This window comes from Pieris rapae, chromosome 10 (assembly GCF_905147795.1).
Source record: "Pieris rapae chromosome 10, ilPieRapa1.1, whole genome shotgun sequence".
NCBI lineage: Eukaryota > Metazoa > Arthropoda > Insecta > Lepidoptera > Pieridae > Pieris > Pieris rapae.
In genome coordinates, this window is record NC_059518.1 from 1,921,973 (window position 1) to 1,944,948 (window position 22,976).

Consider the following 22,976-nt stretch of genomic DNA (forward strand, 5'->3'; position numbering starts at 1 on the left):
GAATAAGATACTTCGCGTTTTATGACAAATAGCGCTATCTGACAGTTGTGAAACGCAAAAATACTGTTCATCCTGCAAATAAGTAATAAATAGCTTATTTGGAACTTATCCGGACATTGTGAAACAGGCCCTTAATATTCAAAATATATATTTAGTTGTATCTGCTACAAATCTAAGGTATGATAGAATCATTTTTATTTTAAAAATTTAAATTCGAAATTCGAATTATTTACAGGAACACTGTAGAACGCGGAATGCTGGTGAACTTATGTAATTGTAACGTTGTCAAGATGAGCCAACAAATGCGGGCCTTGACGAGTGCGGGTGACAATGAACGCTACGATTCACAGTCTAAAATTACACTAAGCGTACCACCTGTGGCCGGGACTCAATCTCAGCTGTTTATTACGTAGGAAACGCAGTCTAAAACGACCTTTATTTTTTCCTTAACTCATTGTTAACGGATTTACGTTTCTAAATATATTGTTTTCTAAAAGAATAACAAAAGTATTAAAAGCCATACTGCTTTAATTCATAGTTAAGAATACAAATTCTTTTTAAAGTTCAGCAATTGAGAGTATTTCTTTACATAATTTAGCATTCAATTGCTATTTATTTGAAGTTCAAGGTGTAAAAACAGAAAGAGTACTTGGAGAAAAAAAGTTTTTTTTTGTAATTAAACGACATGCTTCGGCTTTAAATTATATAGTTATAATCAATTTCTGTAGATAAGATTAATTTATGACAAATGATATTTCATAATAATATGCTTTAGATATTAGTTTTATTTCTGTAAAATAAAAAGCAAAATGTCAATTAAAAAATTCTTGATTTGTTCAATGTTCGCGTTTGCTTCATTTGTTATGTAAAATTTAGAACATTATAATTATTAACTTCTAAATTTTAATAAACTAAAAACTTTAAGCACACTAATATTTTTTAGTCATAAGTTATTTGTACAAAGCCATCTAAAAAGAAAACTATATATTTACAAAAATAACTTTCTGTCTGTTTGTTTTGCTAAAACTCAAGAATAACTGGACTGCATTGGCTTATAATTTCTAAATATTTGATGAAGTTCATGAAAGATTTGAATGGTGGGAAACGAAAAAAAAAAGAAAGAAAAAGTAAAAATGACAATTGAATTTTACAATAGACAACAAACAAAATACAAATGTTCAAAGCTGGAAAATATTTGATGAATTTGCCTTTTATAAATAAAAATTGTCAATTTGCTGTCATATATTTATAGATTCAAAATGTGTGTTTTATACTCGTATATAGATCTTTTTTAGTCTATTTTAAAATCCTGATCCGGGGTAATAATAAAAATAAAGCCCGTTTTATATCAAATCAAAACAAAAACCATGAAATACAGCTTATATTTTTTACATTTCATACATTATTTTATTTATCTTGTTATAAATCCTATATCCTAGCTAAATTTTCGCAAATCGCAACCCCTTCGCGAATAAAGGCCTCCTCCAGCTTTTTTTAACTGACTCTGTCCATGGCTTTCTTTCTCCATTCGCTTCCTGTTACCGCTTCTATTTCTATCCACCTTTTCTTGGGACGCCCTTTCGTTCTTCTTCCCCTGGTCCCTCCATACAGTTGTCTTTAAAGTCCAACTTTTACCTGTGTATCTTGTTATATAATTGCTATATAACCTGGCAGGTTATCTAGTAATAATAGACAGTTGCAAGACAGTTTGCAAGACAGTTTGCAACGCCCCGGAAAATACGGGTGTGACGGGTGAATATGGACGCATTGTCCTCTTAGTATGCACAAGCGGCATACAAATTGTGAACACCAATATTTACACACATCTTAGCGTTTAATAATTCATATTCATACTAGTTTCATGCATTATAAACTTTGGCGTTTATATAAGTGTTTTAATAGCAATTTATGTCTTAGCTAGATTTAATTTAATGTGTATACTAATTTTATGCATAAAACTATTAGATTTATTTATGGTTGATGTTAATCGTTCTGACGTTTATTGAACTTAATATGTATTTGACGTGCCAGCCGGCTGGTCTTCAATAATATGTAGGAATAAATATGTAGTTCATGGATATGTAGCGGTCCAAACGCTAAAAAAGATTTTATTGAAGAGTTTTTAATATCAGCGCAATTGTGTAAAATTATATTTTAAGAATAATCTATTGACTCTTTTTATGAGAAATAGTTGATTTGAAAATTAAAAAAAAAAACTTATCTTATAGTATCAATCGATACTAAATAATTCCGGTCTTCGTATCGTGTCTGTGAAGTTATCAGAGCACTTACCAGCAGAGCACATAAAAATTGAGTTTTGGCAGCACACACAATATTCTATAGTTCCTGATAGTTTTTAGAAATAGTTCTAGACTTTAAAGTCCAGAAAATATTTTTTATTTTTATTATTTACCTAGCACTACTATACATGTGTAAATCTAGGCCCATGACTAAAAAACTACTGAAGCTTACTTATGCTGGCCAGGTCGTGTGGACCAGTGGATTGACCTGGGTACCGTTGGAAAGACAGAATGGAGGAGGACCAGTTGTCAAAACCACTTTTTAGGTCGGAGAGCTAGCGGAGTGATTGAGTGAGTTTCTGGTTACTATATCTAAAGATTAACAATAATATGACCATCTACAACTCGGTATATTGTATATACATATATATTAAACATATAAAATATATATGTATATACAATATACCAGCCCATATTTATATTATTGGATTACAAGTAATTCCAAGTCTAACGAAGAGTATAATATTATTAGGAAGAAATTAGTGAGTTCAAGACCCATATTATACCGAGTGTGCAAGTACCTCACTAATTTAGTTAGAAACTGAAGTTATAATTAGAGAATTCTGACAGCTCAAAGGTAATAAGATTAACTTAAGTTCATAATACAGTCGACAGAAACTATTTCAATAGAAATAATTGTATTGTAGCAATATGAAAAGTATCTTCATTGTTCGTAGCAGATAAAAACAACCAAATTGTGTAAATAGGTATTGCTGGTTTGTTTTTTTGGGAAAATATATTGTTCTATTTATATATTTGTATCTTTACCGTGTCTGGCCCACGACAAACACGAGAGAAACCGGATAGAGCAGGCCTACGTTCAACGATGGACAAACCAAAAGCTGACATTGTAGCATATGATTTTACTATTTAAATTCATTAATAAATTTATAATATTTTTGTATATTATGTGTTTTTTTCTTTAATGCAACGAAATGTGAATAAATAAACACATCATATGATGGCTCTTAAATGTTACATTGCTTTGTACCTAATGTTAAAAGTTATTTTTTTTAGGATCCATATTAATAAAAACTTCTATATGTCCATAATAAAGTTTTCGAATTGGCTATTAATATACCTTTACAGTAGGCATATGCTTAATTTATGTCGCGCCAAAAGCAACCCGCATCTAAGAATACAATTAACTTGAATTAAAATTGGAGCTACACAGAAAGATATTCATTAATCAATCATTTGTTCCCGTTTAAATATATTTTAATAAATAGGGTTTAAAGGATACATTTAAGTAAAGTGATTTTGGAGTTTATTCTCAGTTTACAATACGATTACGGGTTTTCCCTTGTGTAATGGATAACAGGATATTCGTTTTATCCTACGAAAATAAATATACGTTTATCTTTTAAACTTTGTCCTTTCCTTAAAATTAGTTTCGACATTTCAAGACCAAAAAACGCATTAAATTATTCAATATGTTATAATTAAGTTTCTATTCGAAGCGAATATTATGAATAAGTTATATAATTAGCTTATAATGATAAAACAATATATACAAACACTTACTAATTAATATTTTACTTATGATATAAATATATTTATGTCCGAAATAAGGCTTGGTAGTGAGACTTTGCGTTCTCGAATTATTTTTCTGGACACCGAACCACAGAACTGCGGCGATTAATCGGATAGTGGATTACTAAGTTTAAAAAATATACACGTATTTTGTTTGAAAGAAAAAACCATTTGAATAAAAATTGTTTTCCTAACAGCGGATAAAACTGATTGAAATAAAAAACGAGGCTTATATATTCAGTTACAACAAGCAAGTTTATTTGATTGAATTGAATTTAGAGATTTCGATGCTTTAATTTATTTGTATTAACGTAGCTGTATAAAAAAGCAATAAGATAATATTTGTTAGACAGAAAAATTTGAAGGATAACATAATTTTTTTAAACAGAATTTTATTTGATTATTCAATATAGTTCGAAAGCATACAATTATTATTATGGTCATGAAGTTTTTCGATAGCAATTTTAATTGTACCATTTGTCTTTAGTCTCAAAATAGGCTTCAGTTTCGGCGATTACCTCTTCTTTAGCGCAAAACGCCTGTTTTTGATGTTCATAAGTGTACATTATGTTACCTATATGAATAAATGAGTTTTGATTTGATTTGTTCATTTCTGAGAAAAGGTCTCAGACCTTCAGTTCAGTTAGGTTTATAATATGAATAAGTAATAATAATATATTTCACACTACCTATATGTGCCATTTATTTTTTATTTTTAGAGATTGTTTTGAGACAATGCCGTCTTTTAAAGAATTCTGCAATTATACCAAATGTGCCAAGAGTTATTTTTTATGATTTATGATTTTTTCAATCCTATATCACTTCATCAGTCACCCACTTAGTTCTAGAATGCGTGGCTGTGGCTTCCCAACGCATATAAATCTCTGGAGCAATGGAGTCGCTTCGTGAAGCCAGCCGCTCAAAGGAAAGTTTCAAGTTTACGAAACTAGCTTGGCTGGATGAGCGTCTTAGTACGGAAACCAAGTCGACAGTACATACATACAACTCTATAATTTAACAATGTTAAAACAGTTTTAATAATAATAATAATGTATTTCAAGTTTGTTTCACAGGAAAAGCTTGTATATAATTGTGCTAGTTATATAAACAAAATCAGTCAGGTTTATTTGACGTTGAACTAGGTGTGAACCTGTATTTCAGCATGCAGCGCCTAACCCCTTAAATATATTAGACAAAAACTATAGTTTTTGTCTTAAATATATTAGAAAAAACTATAGCATCAAGTACATAACTCATTGGAAAAACTTTAATGCTATAATTTACAATATATTTAACAAGTAACTACTTAATATAACTATATTATGTGGAGTGTTCAAGTGTTCTCCCTGTAAGGTAAGAGGGTGTATGTGTGTGTGGGAGAGTGTATTAAATGCTATATTACCGAAAATAATACTATAATATTAATATATTATACCTGTACATAAATAATATACTAAATCCCTTTCAATTTTTATATAATATCGAATAGTTATTTAGACATTTACGTTGTGAAACATTATTACCAGCTTTCATTCATTTCACCCTATCATTGGGGCATTATGGGACTTCAATCGCTAATCACTCGTTACATACGGATTAATGTAGGTTAAATGTAACAAGAGCCGTCCAATTTCATTTCGTGTATCGATCCGAATCAAACCGCTCGAGATTAGATACGCCTACTGTTAAAGCGATTACAATACCAAGATTACCTGCTATGTTAATTGAGCCTACATAATTGTAGTTGTAATACTTTTATTAGATAGCAGTAAATTTTTGCGACCTCTTCAATATGTGTTTTGAATCACTCAGTGTATATTAAATATTTTTTATTAATAAGTCCTAAAACAACATGTTTGCCTAGAATATTCAAGAAAATATGACTTCACATTAATACAGACACACAATTAAAGTATAATATAGAAATTTCAATTTGCGTGGAAAAAATTTAATAAAATATAACATACAAGCTGACCCGGCGAACTTTGTTCCGCCTTAATGGCAATAAATAAGCAGTTTTTTTTTATTTGAAAAAATACAAAAAAATTAAATACCTACATTAATCATTCATTATTATTTCTGTATTTTAGTACATAGGTTGCTCTTCACTTAAGTACCTTGTGATACACGACATTTTTTGTTTTATTATCAGGCGCAAAAACAAACAACGCTGATGGTCTTCCGAGCCGTGAACATGCCACGTATAATTGACCATGGGAAAAACATGAATGTTCTATATTTAAACCACAAACTTTTAAGGATTGGCCTTGCGATTTGTTGATGGTCATGGCAAATGCAAGACGTATCGGAAGCATGATTACTACGGAGCCAACCTTTAGGCGTAAATTGTGCGGTGGTAAGCCAGGCACGTCCAAAGAGTTTAAAAATTCAATTGGATAGTTGGTGGCTTCATCTTCATTTGTGACGCAGTCAATAGATTTGAATGAATGTATTGTCCCAATGATCTTATTTTGAATTATGTAGTTCAGGTCATCTACATCTTTATTCTTAGCCGCTAAAATTGCTCGCTCACTCAACCATTCATTATTTTTGTAGTTAGAAATAATGTTTGGAAACATATTGTTGATAAGTTCGTCTTTTGATTCCATTCATCGACAGGTACTTGACCATTACCGATAGTCAGCAATTGCTCCGAGAAATCTTCAGCAGATGTATCATTAAGCAATGTTACTCTCATGTTTGTTGTCAGCTGCAGTTTCTTCACATAGCGCCATAGATTTGACGATTTGAGGCAAGTGTTTATTTCGTCGACAGCCGTAGATCTTGGAATTACTGACAGTATTTGGCGGAAATCGCCAGACAGTAAAATCATTGCTCCTCCAAAACATCTTGAGTCATTGCGTAAATCTTTTAATGTTCGGTTAAGTGCTTCTAATGCACGTTTATGCGCCATTTTGCATTCGTCCCAGATGATGATTTTCGATGCCGCTAAAACTTTTGCCACTGCTGAGTGTTTTGCAATATTACACGTTGGTTCTTCAATAGTTTGAAGATTTAACGGTATCCACCATCCAACATCCTTCTAACAATGTGACTGCTATTTCAGAAGAAGCAACTGCAACCGCTATGTTGGATCTCGCCCGAACAGTTGCTAAAACTAATGACATGAGGAATGTCTTGCCAGTTCCACCAAGGGCATCTAGGAAATATAAACCACCATTTTCATCATCGTTTGCCTTCATTAAAATATCATAAACTTCCTTTTGTTGGTAATTCAACAGGGTTACATTCGTATGAACTACTAAATCTAATTCCTGGTGATCATATTTACGTTCCCGTTCCAATACTCGATTAAATGCGTCTTTCGACAACAACAACAAATAGGAACATTCATCATTCTTTGGATGAACTGTATACATACGACCATATCGAGTTTTATAGTTCTCTTCACTGTTTATACGAATGGGCAATGGCACTATCATTACATTTAATTATTTATTTAATAGAAATATTTTGAATATTGATTTCTTACAAATATCAAATTGTCATATATACGTCATTACATAGCTGTCATTATACGTCAATTACATAGCTATCATTTGCGTTTTATTATTATTTTTTGTTATACCACGTTTTATAGTGACTGACGTTTCATGTCAAGTCCCACGGGAACGCTGTCGAACGGGATAAAAAGTATCCTATGTCCGTCTCCTGGCTCTAAGCTACCTCCATACCAATTTTCACCGAAATCTGTTCTTCCTTTCTTGAGTTATAAGTGGTGTAACTAACACGACTTTCTTTTATATATATAGATAACTAAATCTAAATAGAAACTTAAACCTCATTAAGAGCGTGATACACAAAAATACTGTAAGATTGTTGTAAAATATATCAATATTTTCATTAATGTTAGTAATTAAGTGGTCAGAGATAGCCTATTCAATGGGCCATTAAAAGCACTACATATGTGAGCCGTAGGTACGTATAGAAGACTTTTAGTAATACATTAGGTACCTGAATTGATCTTAGAAATCCTATCTCGTGATTAAAACCTTTTTTACTAAACCCCAGACTATAAAAAAGTTTTTTCATAGTCTGGGATTTTTCGTTTGGTATAGAGGCGGGCGGAGACATTATGTGAAACGTTTTATATAGCCAGGATTCTTTTGTACGAAAATAAATATAATTCTTGTATCCTGGCATCAATCAGAACAAGTACAAGCATTAGATTGACGTATTCGCTGTGTAATGTTCTTATGATGGGTTACGCACGTTCCTCTGGGCGGTTACGACAAAGTCAAAAATCATTTATTCATATAGGTAAACCAATGTAAGTGTACAGTGTGATACGTCAAAAAAGAAATATACATTATTCTAATTTTACATTTACTGCCGGGTCAATCAAGGGCGTAGAACGGAAGAGAAGAACTCACAATAAACTCTCAGCAACTGTTTTTAATCGTCAAGTTTTTTTGTTTTACACCACGTTTGTAAGGAGCTGCAACCATTACACCATGTTCAACATGATATCTTAACTAATAAATAATAATAAATTAAAAACAATGATTTGTATCAGATTGTCAAATATCCTCTATGAGCAGGATGCATAGGCACAATACCATATAAGTGTGCCTCCTTACCTTAAGTAAGGTCAAGCTACGTAAACCACCAATAATAGGTTTTCTCGACACGCATACGTGTAAAGAAAAAACTTGGCGATTAAAAAGAGTGGCGGAAACTTTATTGCCAGTTCTTCTCTTCCATTCTACGCCCTTGATTTCAGAACTGGCAGTAAATGTAAAATTGGAAGCATTTAATGTATATTTCTTTTTTTGACGTTCATAAGTGTATATTATGTTACCTATATGAATGAATAAAAGATTTTTTAATTAAGAATTTGAGTACAATAGAAGTGCAGCATACAGGAACAAAATAACAATATTATTTTGTTCCTGTATGCAATTGTCTTTACTTAATACTGGCGGAATATTTTGTTTCTCAATGTATTTCTAATTTTACAACCTTAATATTATTTATCTGAAAGAGATTTTCGTTTTGGAATTTCATTCTCTAAGTACGTTTTGATGTTAATATAAATGGGACCTTATGAAAGTAAGATTTAGATTACATGCAAAAGTAAGTGTTGATATTCATTTATTCATATTTTAATTAGATCAGCATAAATATACAGATGTTTATTTTTGTCCTAAACTTGTAAAAGATCCAATCTTGAATAAATTTCAAATTAGATTCTAAAGTTTTGATGGATTTGTAAGTATTCAATGAGGGTTTAAATGTTAAAGTTAGAGTTTATTAATACTTTGGTAAAGTAAAAATAAAATATCACTTTTACGTATTTTTGTTCATTGTAATAACTAAATTCTCGTAGAAATATTCAAAGATCTTCCTGCTAGTAGAGTTTTTAACTACTTATAAGAATACGAAAAAATATAAATCTATTTTTTTTTTATTTTTTTGTGAAACATTATAATTGATAACAATTTGGTAACGTATAAATACAGTTTCACCTCAAGAAAATTGTCTTGGACACATGTATCTTACCCACGGCTTCTGAATGTGGACCTTACAACACAAAAATGAAAACTAAAATAGTAGCATGAGAGCAATGGACAGAAGCTTACTAAAAATACTTATAATTAAAAGCGAAAAGACGAAATCAAAAGTCATAGATGCCTTACAATATGCCCTTAAACAAAAATGGGCGGGGCATATAGCATGATACACAGATTAAAAGGTGGACTTTAAAGACAACTGTAAGGAAATTTACCAGGTACGATAGGAAGAAGAGGGCGCCCCAAGAAAAGGTGGATAGAAGAAATAGAAGCAGTAACAGGAAGTGAATGAAGAAGAAAGCCATGGACAGAGTCCGGTAAAGAATTTAGCTAATATATTATAGGATATATAGCAAGATAAGTTAAATAATGTAATAATATAATACAATGTAAACAATATAAGTCACGATTGGAAATTAAACCGGCTTTATTATTATTATTAATTAATAAAATTTAATTAATAATGCAATTACGTACTCATAAAATAATATATCAATTGACTATAATGATATTACTCATAATGTAATCGTGACTTCTATTCTACCTTTTAAGACAAATTTGCACGCTATTATGCGTGGCAGAATATGCGAACTATCGATTGTTCAACCACATATTTGTACCATGCTCTTCACTTTTAAACAATAACGATAACGATTTCTTCGTAAAAGTATTGCTTTTAATAAAACAAAGTTATGTTATAAAAACAACGTAGGGGAGCGCGGGGCTGGTACTAACAAATTCTGCATTATGATTTATATTTTCGTTGATAATAGACTTTTTCATTTTATTTTTTATTGTAAACATGCTTTGGTTATTCAGCTATGATATTAATAAAAAAAATCATCAGGTACGTAAGTGGTTCCAGAAAGAGAACCATGAAAACCAAAAAAGTCATTTGTTAATACATACCCCGCACGTGGGGCAAATATTAACGGAGCTGGGGTAAGTATTAACGTAAGGGGCGATTAATAACAGAGACTAAAATTTTATCAAATACTCAAATAAAATGTCACTGACATTAATGAATATGTTTTATTGCCTTTAATGGTAAACAAATTAGTACTTTTTTATGATAGGAACTGAAAGAATTTAACAAATTATTTTAATCTACACACTTAAAAATAATCATTGCTACAGTTTCAATAATGTTAAGCCTTAAAAACATATTTTAAACTTAATGTTTAAAAATTACTTAATTTTTTTAGGTTCAACAATCTTTCAGTTTCTAAATAGTGTAGAAAAAAATAGTATTATCTTATAAATCTGTTACAAACATTTTTTTTAATAGTTTAATTATAATAATTAAATAAAAGACACATAAACTTTTTAGTATCAACGGTCTTAAAGAATCTCAATGAGTTAAACAATAAAGTATTGTAAATCTACTTCGATAAATGAATGAACGTTAGGTCGGTTGAAGGATGTTGCTCTGCTTAACCTGGCTGCCTCAGGACTCCGAATAGGCAAGGATGCGCTGCGCTTCATAAAACCAGCAAAGCGATCTCTGCCAGCCTTTCCGTCTCTTTTCCAAGATTCTGGAATATTTATCTATCTTGTGTCGAATGGCAAGCTAATTTTTTGACATCGTCTGGTAGCAATCACAAATAGATAGATATTAGAACATTTTACTAAATAATCAGCTATCATTCTTTCTTGCTCAGAATTGAAAACTAGACGGTTTTTTTATAACCCACTTCGACAGAAGTTCCCTCCTTTTTGTTCTTTACGTATTTAAACAGTGCTACGTGACGACAACATATTCAGTAGCAGCATTTATATTACTATAATATTCCTGTTTTTACCAGAACTGTTTCAGCTGCCAGCTCAAATACTTTTTGTAACATAGACCCCCTTGTACTCTTCGTTTTGCAATTTCTCATTCTATAAAAAAACATACTTATTGGAAAAACACTCGTTATTATAACATGTTAATACTGACCCCACTCAATTTGTTAATTTTAGCCCCCAGGTCACTTTTTATATTTCATCAATTACAGAAAATAAACTAATAAAAATAAATACAAACAAGTATAATAGTCTTATAATCAATAAAATACAATTCCATTTAGGATTAAATTCGATTAAATTTAGCGTAAAAATAAATCTTAAATCAATTTATTACGAAGTACGAAAAGTTGGTTTACCTGTCAATTCGAGGTGATTACGCATAACTATCACTATTGTCGGCCGATCGATAAGCGACAAGTTAGGACATGTTCGGCTGTGTATATAGTTATTCTAAACCTAGCCTCATTTTTTTATCACTTCACGTTTGGTGGGAATAAGCTTGTTAATTCTTACCCCCGTTAAAACCAGCCCCGCTCCTACAGACAGCATATTAATGCGAAATACTATGATAATATGAAAGACACAAATGTCTGTAATAACTCTAGGGTTTAACCCTAACGACTTTGTCAGCTACGGTCCTTATTTAAAAAAATGTGTAGAAATTTATAGCCACAAGTATTGTATATGCCAATACAATTTACGCTGCTATATAAAAAAAGACCGTAGTATACGTACCATTGATAAAATCCTCAAATCCTCCTAATAACAGAATCTCCCTTTTATTTACCAATTAGTTATAAGCCCAACTAGTTCAGATGTGGTGGCGTCTTTATGTCTAGTTAATGAAATTATATCCTCAACTTTATTACCGGTGGTATTGCGAAATTCTATTCAGAGCTTCAACGTTTGTTATTCCACTTTATTACATTTACGTTGATGATGATGATGATGCATGATATAACCCAAGGGTTATATAAAAAACTTGGTGATCTAAGGACTGACAGACAGTTTTTAGCCGATTATAATTCGTTCTTCGCTCTTGATTTAAGAACTAGCAGTAAATGTAAATTTGGGATGATTTTCAAATCATCATAAGTGTAAATTTAAATAACTAAGGGCTATCGTAATACTATAAAAGCTTTTGTTTTATCACTACGTCTTCTAACTTTATAACCTGCAAATGAGAATCACAGCCTACTCAGAATTCATGAAGATTTTTTTTCGTATTTTCTCAATATTTTAAAAATACAATTTTGTAATTTATTTCTTCCTAATTGGCTCGATCAAGCTTAGTTAACCTGTCAACCAGAAGTGAATTCCAATCGAAGGTTTGGAGGCCAAGATATAAATAAAAATGTTTTTAGATGAAAGCAAGCGTCGATTAGTTCTTCACTTCACACCATAATAGAATCACTTGTTAAATTTATTGTAAATTACAACATAAGTTTTATAGTTTTTTAGTTATAAGTTTCGCCAATGAGTCATGTACTTGATGCTAGAGTTTTTGTCTAATATATTTAAGGGGTTAGGCGCTGTATGGTGAAATACAGGTTCACCTAGTTCAGCGTCAGATAAACCTGACTAATTTTGTTTATATAACTAGCGCAATCAGATATAAGTTTTTTCTGTGAAACAAATTAGAAATAAATTATTATTATTATTATTAGAATAACTACATTTATTGAATTTTGAAATCGATAACACGTCAACTTGTCAACGTTTCAATTTATTACGCATTAACACATTAGGTTGACTTGTTTATATAGTTTGTAATTTACATGTCAAGACGTCATAATATGTATTTTTGTACTGTAATTGTGTACAACAAATAGTGACGGAATGATTATTATTTACTTTCTTTAAATATTATATTTAGAAATCTCGGAATGTTGATGCAACATTCACAATTCTTTATTTAATCTTACAAAACTATTTAACATTTAAATATAAAGTTAACATTTAAAGATTAAGTATGTCAAAAAATATTTAAAGGCCGGTAACGCATTCGCAGGCCCTCTGGCATTGAGAGTGTACACGGGCGGCGGTATCACTTAACATCAGGTGGGCCTTCTGCCCGTTTGCACCGTGTTCTATAAAAAAAAGGAGTAGTCAAAATAACAATATTTTTAAACACCTCTACTCTGCTCTGAGCTTGTTAACTATCTTTTTGTTTCACACAGAGTACCAGTTCATGTTTTTTTTTTATAGAGTCGGGGGCAGACTGGGGGCTGGCTTGATATTATGAAATTGCGCTGCCCATAGAGTGCTCCCTAGTACTTTGCCGGCCTTTTAAGAAGGGTTTCCAAGAGTATTTCATTTTTGTACGCCAATCGTTAGTATTAGTTAATTAGCCTAACAGAAACGGTTTCTTATCCAATTTAAGTGGCCAATGTTATCAGAATGAAGGCGAGCAAAAAAAGGATTTGTATAAATGACCTAATTCCAAATTCTTCGCAGATGAAGAGGGTAGAAACGTGGAAATAAATAGGCCCTACGTGTTACTTAGACAGCCTTCACTTCATTGTAAGCGTTATTTCAGAATTCTTTAAGTGCGAACTAGTTACATATAACTGGGTATGCCCAATTCTCTATCTCTCACCTTGGTGAGATATACTAGGCAGATTAATTTAAAAAAACTTTACTGAGCGTCTACGCTTGAGAAAAAAAAATACTGATAAAAGATTTGGAGTGTAATTTTTTTTTTATTGATGTTCACCATAATTGACATGTGTTTTAGTAGTATAGATTGCTTGTATTGTACAAAATGCATTATATATAATGAGCACTACTTCTATATGTGAGGAATAATTTTATATAGTGACGGTTTTTGTACCTATATCCAATTTATAATGCAATTCGTTAAACATAAGTGTAACATTTTAGTTGAGGAACGATTTTTTTTCATATTATTTAAATATAAAACAAATCCTTAAAAGGCCGGCAACGCAGTCGCGAGCCTTCTAGCATCGAGAGTGTCCATGGGCGGCGGTATCACTTAACATCAGGTGAGCCTCCTGCCCGTTTGCCCCCTGTTCTATAAAAAAATAAAAATATTGTGAAGAGTTTGTAAACGTTATTTTACTTTTTACTAATACAGCCGATGGCTCCATATGATATGTATGTGTCTATTATGTGAGTAAGTATGTTTATGTTTTTAGTAATGTTTGTTTAAATTTCGTTCGTATATACATATTAGAAACTTAATATATATATATATATATATATATACGAACGAGATAGACTCACACACGTCCCAATTTTAATCTACTAGGCTCATTATTATATGTATATTTAATGATTTGGTTGAACGCGCTAAAATTACGAATTTTGGACGGTAATTTATAAAATAATATACAGATGATTATAATAATTACTCATTAATTATATATGTTCTTAAATTATGTCTGAGTTCCGAGACAAAACTAATAGGCTTTATTTATTTTTCGGCCTAAAACGCTTCCTTCCTATAGTGGTAGGCAGGTCAATGCCTTTCACACTTACACTGTCGGACACTGGCTAGAAATTGCATGACAATCAAATGTCAGGTCCTCCCGTGACAAAGGCCACTTGCGGTTCACATGAAATTGTCGTTCCGTAGTAATCTAACAATCAAATTTTTTAAAACGGATACTACAAAGCTCTTGTGAATAGAATATTAAATAAGAGTTTATTTTGCGTGACAGATGTAATTTGAACTCTTCAGTTGTATGGAGGCCGCATTATGCGACGCGTATGTCTTGTAAGATTGCAAAAAAGGTTACTGAGGCATCTGCTTTTCTGCAGTGGTATCTCGAAAAAAAAAGCTGCCATACGAAACCAGGCTAGCGCACTTTCAGATGTTTTCATTGAAGAACCGTAGAAAACTAATAGATATGTCGTTTGCATTCAAGATATTTAATAATCAGGTTGACTGCCCGAAGCTTCTGTCTAAATTCATATTTCGTGTACCCTCTCGATATCATCCCAATCGAATAGATTTTTGTTTAATTTTTGTTTAGTTTCTTAAGTTTATTTTTTTTACTAGTGTTTTTTTTTGTTTTGTCAAATAGTTGTTTTATTTTATTTAATATTAGATCTCTTCGTGTATGTCATGTTTGCCTATAAGTGCTTGTTACATTTAAAATTGTGTTTAGTGATTTTTTTAGCGATGTAATGGTGTGCCAAGCGTTGGCAAGCTTTTTTATCAATAAAACAAACTCTCAGACATATTTATGAGTTCCATAGAGAAGCATTTGACAACATACAATGTAAAATACCTTCTACGGATATTTAACCTACAATTTCCGTACCAGAATCTCTGTACCAACTCATCTAAGTACATTTTCCGTGTCAGATGTAATTTAAAGTTTGAGACGTGATGAAGTTTGAGTTTGAGATATATTTATGAGTTCTATAAGGATTTGATAACTTATGTATCATTGTTTCTATGGATATTTTATATATAATTTCCACAGCAAAATCACCAACGCATCAATACCAAATGAGGTTGTAATTGATGAGTAAAGTACAAAGGAATTAAATTTCATACACGAAATCTTAGCAATTACGACTGTACATTATGCACTATTTGGCTATGTGAAATAGTTTAAAAATAATCAAGATGTCATTGGACTTGGCACACAGTGTACCGTGATCTTTGCGTTATAGCGCCCATGACAGTTTCTTAGTGACAATATAATAATAGCTCAGATTTCATTCAAAATATAATACTATTCTTCGTCGTGAATAATCGGCCCCTCCTGCCTAAACTATCCCATCACGTTCCATATTTAAACCTCTAATTTATTCAACATGACTTGGTCAATGTAGACATAGGTATGTTTAGCCTAGTAGAGCATAGCTTAAGCCGTCTAATTTTGTATTTGATTGGTAGGTTAAAGTGAAAAAAGTTGCCATAACGTTAATAAATAAAAGTCTTATACAACGTGTGTAAATGTTTTATTAAATATCATCAAAATTATATAGATTTTTTATTTTAAAAGTAAATTCTTGTATAAGATCTTATCGTCGCGAAATGTAGGCTTAAAAATTAAAACGAGTTTAAGAAAAAGGAAACGTAAAGTAGCATTGTTAGTAGGAACAATTATAATTGGATAGCATTGTGCTTTGTTTAAAGACTTTTGTTCCTATTTAACCCTCCGGTCTTTGCATTTCTAAAACACGGACTGCAGTTACGATGAAAATTATTGCTTTTGAATTTAAATTTCAAAATATTAATTCCGATTGCAGTTTTTTTAACGGCATTAATTTAACAGTCTTCTGATGTCTGAAAATAGTACCGCTCTAGATCTTTATCGGCATATAGAAATAAGAGAGGGATTCGAACAAAGTTTAAGATATCTACTAACTTCCAATGCTTTAAAAAATAAAGAAAAACTTACCAATCAATAAAAGTCAACGCAAAAACACTAAACACTACACACACAACTATAGGTTAAGCACTGTTCTAAAACACTCACTATATTGAAAAGCTTTGTTCGAAAGTTTTGGGACTAAAGTAAATCTCAAAAGGTGTAAATTTTACAACATCTTGTAAACAATGCGAGTAGAAAACTTCAGTCGTTTCTTATGTAAAAATTGATTTTGAAATTTGGAAAACATGACTAACTAAATACGTATATCATATTAATCAAAGCTCGCACGTTTCGTTCGTTAAGGGCTGAGGGGTCGGGTGAGGTTTAATAAGTTTTGTATGTTCGTTTGGTCGATCGTAGTCCGCGAGCGTGTCAGACGCGCAAGCCGTCCACACCTGTCGGCGTTCGACGAAAGACTAGCATCGTATTTCGTGATTTTCCCGCCAACCCTTGCATTTTCCACCTCGCTTTCCCTGGGAACTTTTCAACCGTATTAATTTAATGCAATTTTTTACAATTAGCAGTTTATTTCAAGTTGTTTATCCTCGTAGGTTATTTAAGGGTTGATATTTGTGATATATTTATGTACACATTGAAAAACTTCTACATTATTTAACAGGCTTATTAAATTAATGGTCAACATAGTAAATATCTATTAGTTAGTAAACTGCGGAAGCATTGATTAAAGTTTTTTAATTTCCGTTTGGAGCTAGGTGAGCTTTTTATAAAGTTACGATGCCTCTTAACAGTTTGAACGGTTTAATTGACCGTTAATTTTAATAGACTTTGAGTCCATAAATATAAAATAAGACCTGAATGGAATAGTTTAACTCCTAATAACAGATAGTAATTAACAGAATCAATTTACGCCCTATTAATTCAATTAAATAATAGTATTTAAACTAAACCACTACAATAATTTACATGCAATATAATATCAAACAACAGAACTCTCTGAATATACGATATCATTAAACAACGGAAGTATGAATTAACAAGGACACGCGTATTACGTTTTTATAGCAATATCATTCAGGCGATTTTAAATTCTGAATCGATTTAATCTCTCACAAAGCTCAGTCACTTAATTACTTACTTGTTTTTCATCTTCTTTTTTTTAGTTTAATGACAATTTTACTTATCCGATGTAAAAATACATAGTACGTCATACTTCGTCGATAGTAGTGGAGGATTTGTGCTACTCAGATAACCAGATTTACGAGACCTTTTTATCATAGACTATTTAATTAATTACGAGTTAAAAAAGACATGGTGTTACATGTTGAAAATAACACGAGTATCTAGTAGATGTATTTCAGACCCAACTCGACTGTAAGTTCACCTGATCATCTTTTATCTAAAACAATAAAACATCACTTCTATCAATTAGAGTTTTTTTTATTGTTTCCATTTTGTCGTAAATTGATCTCTCTCTTCTCTTTGTATCAATGCCTCTCTTATAACAGTGCATAGTTTTTTGAGGACGAGTACTTGATTATTCCATCTGGTTGGTGAATGGCCGCGTGATCTTTTGCCTTCTCTGTTACCAACCACTATCAGTTTTTCCAAGTTGTCACTTATGCGCATTTTATGGCCGAAATAATTCGTTTCGGAATACATCAAGTTATGCCAAGATAGTCCTCGTTTTTACTCCATACAGGAATATAGGTGAATTAATGTACGCTACAAATAATCAATAAAGTTTTATTGAGCGAAATTGCGTAGGTCAAAGCGTAGTAGATACTTGGCATCACTCAATATAAAGCTAAGACAGACAATACTGAATACATTAAGCGGTACACACAGTTCAAAGGCGATACAATCCCATAGATTGCATACCTTGTTATTGAATTACAATACAACCTGTTTAGTGCTACGCTGTAGCCTGACCGTAGAGGAACATCTAGATAGATTTCGTAAGCATCTTTTGTTTGCAACATTATCTGTATGCTTTAAAGATATTAGGATCTCTCCTAGCTTCACATGGCTTGGCATTTTTTTTCAGTTTACAAGTCTGTAATGTTTTTGAGTTTTTTTTTATGCAGTCAAACCTGAGTAAGCGACAACTGTGTAAGCGAGAAATCTCTATAAGTGAGAAACAAGAAACCTGTATAACTGACGGTCATTTTCACACGCGAACCTTTATAATTGACATATACCTATAAGTGAAAGTCTCATATTTATTTCAAGCCAAATGTGCGTCTGTTATTGTTATCTTTAGTTATATAGACCTCTGTTATTTCTTTTCTTACTTATATTGCCTGGAATAGATCGCTTATTAGCGATAATGCCGCCCGTTGCATTCTTTGTAATTTTTATGTTTAGTGTTATTTGTGTACCCTTTATTAGTATTATAAGTATTGCAATGATGAATAAATAAATAAATATAATTTTGTGTGAGTCCGGTAGTCTTGTTAATTACCATATAAATAGGATAATAATTTTAAGCTTTAACTGTCGTCGATATTAACTAAACAGCTTAAAGAAAAAGGACCAACTCCACTATGGATGAGTTTATAATCACGCGAGTATCTTGTCTAGTAATAAATACTTCTGCCCTGCGTATTTGTGACGCAAAGTGACGCGTATTTAGCCTAGACCACGAATTCTATTCCTGTCGCCGCGACACTTCAACATTCAAGATCACTGTTCAAAACACCACGCGGAAACTACTATTTAAAATGGCACTTGCCAGCTTTGATCTATTTTGAAGCTATTAAATAATCTTTAAGTATATTGCAGCTGGTTTTTATATACGTAGAATTAAACTATAAGCTAACGGCTCCATGTATATAATAAAAGAAAAGTTAGTAAACGTTTTTAAATGTAAATTTTAGTTCCAATTTGTTTTAGAAAATGTATGTAGGTGAATTAAAAATGATAATATCCACAAGGATCTTAATTTAACAAAGTCCTAAATACGGCGAAACTGTTTGCCTTATCTCACTTGAACTACATAGCAATGTGAACGCTTTAAACTTCTAGACAACATACATAAGACGCCTAAAGAGAATTAAACCTTTTGAGCTAATAAACCTAGTGTAGTGATTATAAGTGCAAGGTCGGAATCTCGGTCGGAATCACACAAACATAGTGTCAAAATAAGATAGAACAAGGTGAGACTCCTGCCCGTTTGCCCCCGGTTCTATAAAAAAAAAATGCAAAACACAAATACCACACGTACCATCTCGACGTCCTTTTTTCCAAAACTGAGCGGTTCCTAAGGCAGATTTAGCCGCGCACCACCACTATGTGGAACCAGATGCCCACTGAAGTATTTCAGAACCTATTCGACTTAGGGTCTTTAAGAAAAGAGCGTACCAATCCTTGAAAGGCCGGAAATTGCGAGCGTTCTGGCAATAAGTGTCCGCGGGCGGCGGTATCTCCTGCCCGTTTGCCTACTATTACATTAAAAAAAACTGAGATTGATAATGAACATTTAGTTAGTTTCAGCTTGTTCTAGTATTGCAGAAAATTGAGTCAACATAATGCTGCTTACTAGCCATAATTATTGTATAGGCTAGATTGTAATTCATGTAAACTCTCTTTTTGTGAACTTAATTGTGGGTTTAAAGAAAAACACTTTTTTACGGATTATAGTTATGTATTATTATATTTAAAATTATAATTATTTAATCATAATTTTAAATTTAACCGACGTTTCGCGTGCTTAACAGCGTGCGTGGTCACGGTGACTGAAGACAAAGGTATTGTAGGTTTTATTATGGTATTTGTCGCAGGAACACTCTCTCTACCGGAGGCTCGTAAGTGCGTTGCCGTTCTTTTCTTGAAATAACTCGAATTAGTTAGGAAACCCTTCAATGGGCAGCTAACATAGAAGTGGTGCATGCCAAAAAATGCCTAAACCCCATATCTCGACGCAACACCAACTGGACGTCGACGATTCAAACGGCACTTCGTTGAGGGCGGTTAACTGAAAAGTGTATGTGGAGCCAAAATTGCGGTGCATAGAGTTGCAAGCGGTAGGCTGGAGTACCACCTTGCCTTACGAATCTTTGTACCTAAATAATAGTAATAAAGAATGTAAAACGCATTTAACCTTATGGTGTCGTTTCTGTAAAATGATAATTGTTATTACGTTGATAAACAGAAATTAATTTAATGTATTATATTATCCTTTAGTTTTATTGACATGAAAAATAAAGATTAGAACACAAATTTGGACAAATAAGATGTAAAAAAACAAAATTTCAATTTGCTTTTGGGTATTATAATATTACATTCATTAAGAGCGTATTTTATTCATAATGGCGAATAGCGGGAATCATAATGAACATAATTAAAAATTAATTAGATCCGACTTCTTACAAAAATTTATTTGCTTATTTATAAAGAAGAAGCTTAGTTCTCGGATCTTAAACTTGAAGTTGTAGTTCCTTTTTCATTTATTTATTTTACAGAAAAATATAATAAAATCGTAATTTGTTACAGAAAACTGCTGTGTTTTGTATAAACAGAGTAGTATTCTTTAGGAATCTGACAAATGCCGTTTTTTAGCTTACTGTTTATATAGATTATCGTTAGGCTGTCTAATAAGTGACTGGGTAGTCCATTTATTCGACGCGGTATACCTCAACGTTCTCTCGCTTTTTGCACTTCGTACTTTGCTCTCAATGTAATGAGCCAAACTTGCTTTACCCACTTGGGTCCGTACGTATAATCAACTCGTTATTATGGCATCTAGAAAAAAGTGCTCGAATAGAAGATAGTTACTTTTTCTGTTATGGGCAGTATTCTGCAGTGTTTAAAAATATTTTTAATTTTTATACTAGTAGAGCACATTTCTCGAGCCAACGTGTTTAGGAGTCGCATTTGGATTTTATATATTAGGTTGAAATACGTTGGGTAAGTTCTACCCTAGCTAGTTTGACTGTGATTAATGACTGACTCGCAAAGCGCGTTGTGAGGTGAAAGTCTGATTTAAAATTGGATACGCTTTTTGAGTATTGTTATTTCTGCCAAAAACTGCCGTGACATATCGCAGACGGACCCCGTCTAATGACCATTTCTGTATACGTGCAATTAAAGGATAATTAATAACATTATTTTCAAATGATATTAATTTTCCGAGCAAGGCTGGAAGAAATATAAAAAAAAACATAACGGGAAAAATAAAATAATACAGAAACATATCTTATTTACAATATTAGGCTGTATACAATTAAAATGAAGTAATAACCATTAATATGAAAAAATTGCCTTAAAATTTAACGAGCTCATGTAATAATTTTTACGTATAACAAATACACAATCGTTTGACTATCAAGCGATCTCTTGACCACTGAAAGGAAAACGAATGTTAGCGTAAGCCCAAGTTTAAAATAACAAAAATATTCAATAACTTATACATATAGGAACTCCAATACAAATAGACAATATAAAGGGTATATAAATGATAGTACTTTCTGAATTTTGTTTGGGATTTTATATAGACAGGTCCGGTTTATATTTTCTTCTTCAGTCGTACTCTACATTTCTGAAGGTCCTGTTAGTACCAATAGTCTTTAGTAAGACTCTTGAGTGATAACTTGAGTGATGATAAAAACCTGAAAGGGACATTGATCAGCCTCGGGATGTGCAGCCCTCCACTGTAATTTATTTATCTCGTAATCCAACAGCTAACAAAAAATATATATAAAAATAAAGGAAAAAAGTAATACATGCAAAATCGTAACGACATGGAAGGTACTACTCATATTTATTCGTGAAAACCGATAGTCGTGACAGCCGATGATTTTGTTATTAAGTAGCTCATACAATAGAATTCAGCCGGAATCAGAATTCATACATTTTGTGTTATGGATATATATATCTATATATATAAAAGAAAGTCGTGTTAGTTACACCACTTATAACTCAAGAACGGCAGAACAGATTTGAGTGAAAATTGGTATGGAGGTAGCTAAGAGCCAGGAGACGGACATAGGATACTTTTTATCCCGTTCGACAGCGTTCCCGTGTGACTTGACATGAAACGTCAGTCACTATTAAACGTGGTATAACAAAAAGGAATCAGACTTGGAATAAGAAAACGCAAATGATAGCTATTGACGTATAATGACAGCTATGTAATGACAATTTGATATTTGTAAGAAATCAATATTCAAACTATTTCTATTAAATAAATAATTAACAATTATAATGTAATGATAGTGCCATTGCCCATTCGTATAAACAGTGAACTATAAAACTCGGTATGGTTGAAAATTTGAGTTTTCAAAGACGATCGAATCTTTCCCGACAAAGCCGTAATGCAAGAATAATTCAAAATACTGCAAATGAAAGGACTGAAGAAGAACAACAAATTGCACGTGAACAGCGCCGCGATAGTATGGCTCGACTTCGTGCTTCTCAATCACGAGAGCAAATATGCAACCTATGTACTAAAATATAGAAATAATAATGAATGATTAATGTAGGTATTTAATTTTTTTGTATTTTTGTCC

General features: G+C 32.0%; 1 protein-coding gene across 4 annotated transcripts in view; it reads right to left on the minus strand.

The window, feature by feature from the left end:
* Window positions 1-16,920, minus strand: part of LOC110999062 — a 140,091-nt gene extending 123,171 nt beyond the window's left edge. For all 4 annotated transcript variants that reach the window (XM_045629728.1, XM_045629727.1, XM_045629729.1 and 1 more), the window contains exon 1: window positions 16,537-16,920. The gene's annotated coding sequence lies outside the window, so the exon portion shown is untranslated. The remainder of the gene's footprint in view (window positions 1-16,536) is intronic.
* Between the last annotated feature and the right edge of the window lie 6,056 nt (window positions 16,921-22,976).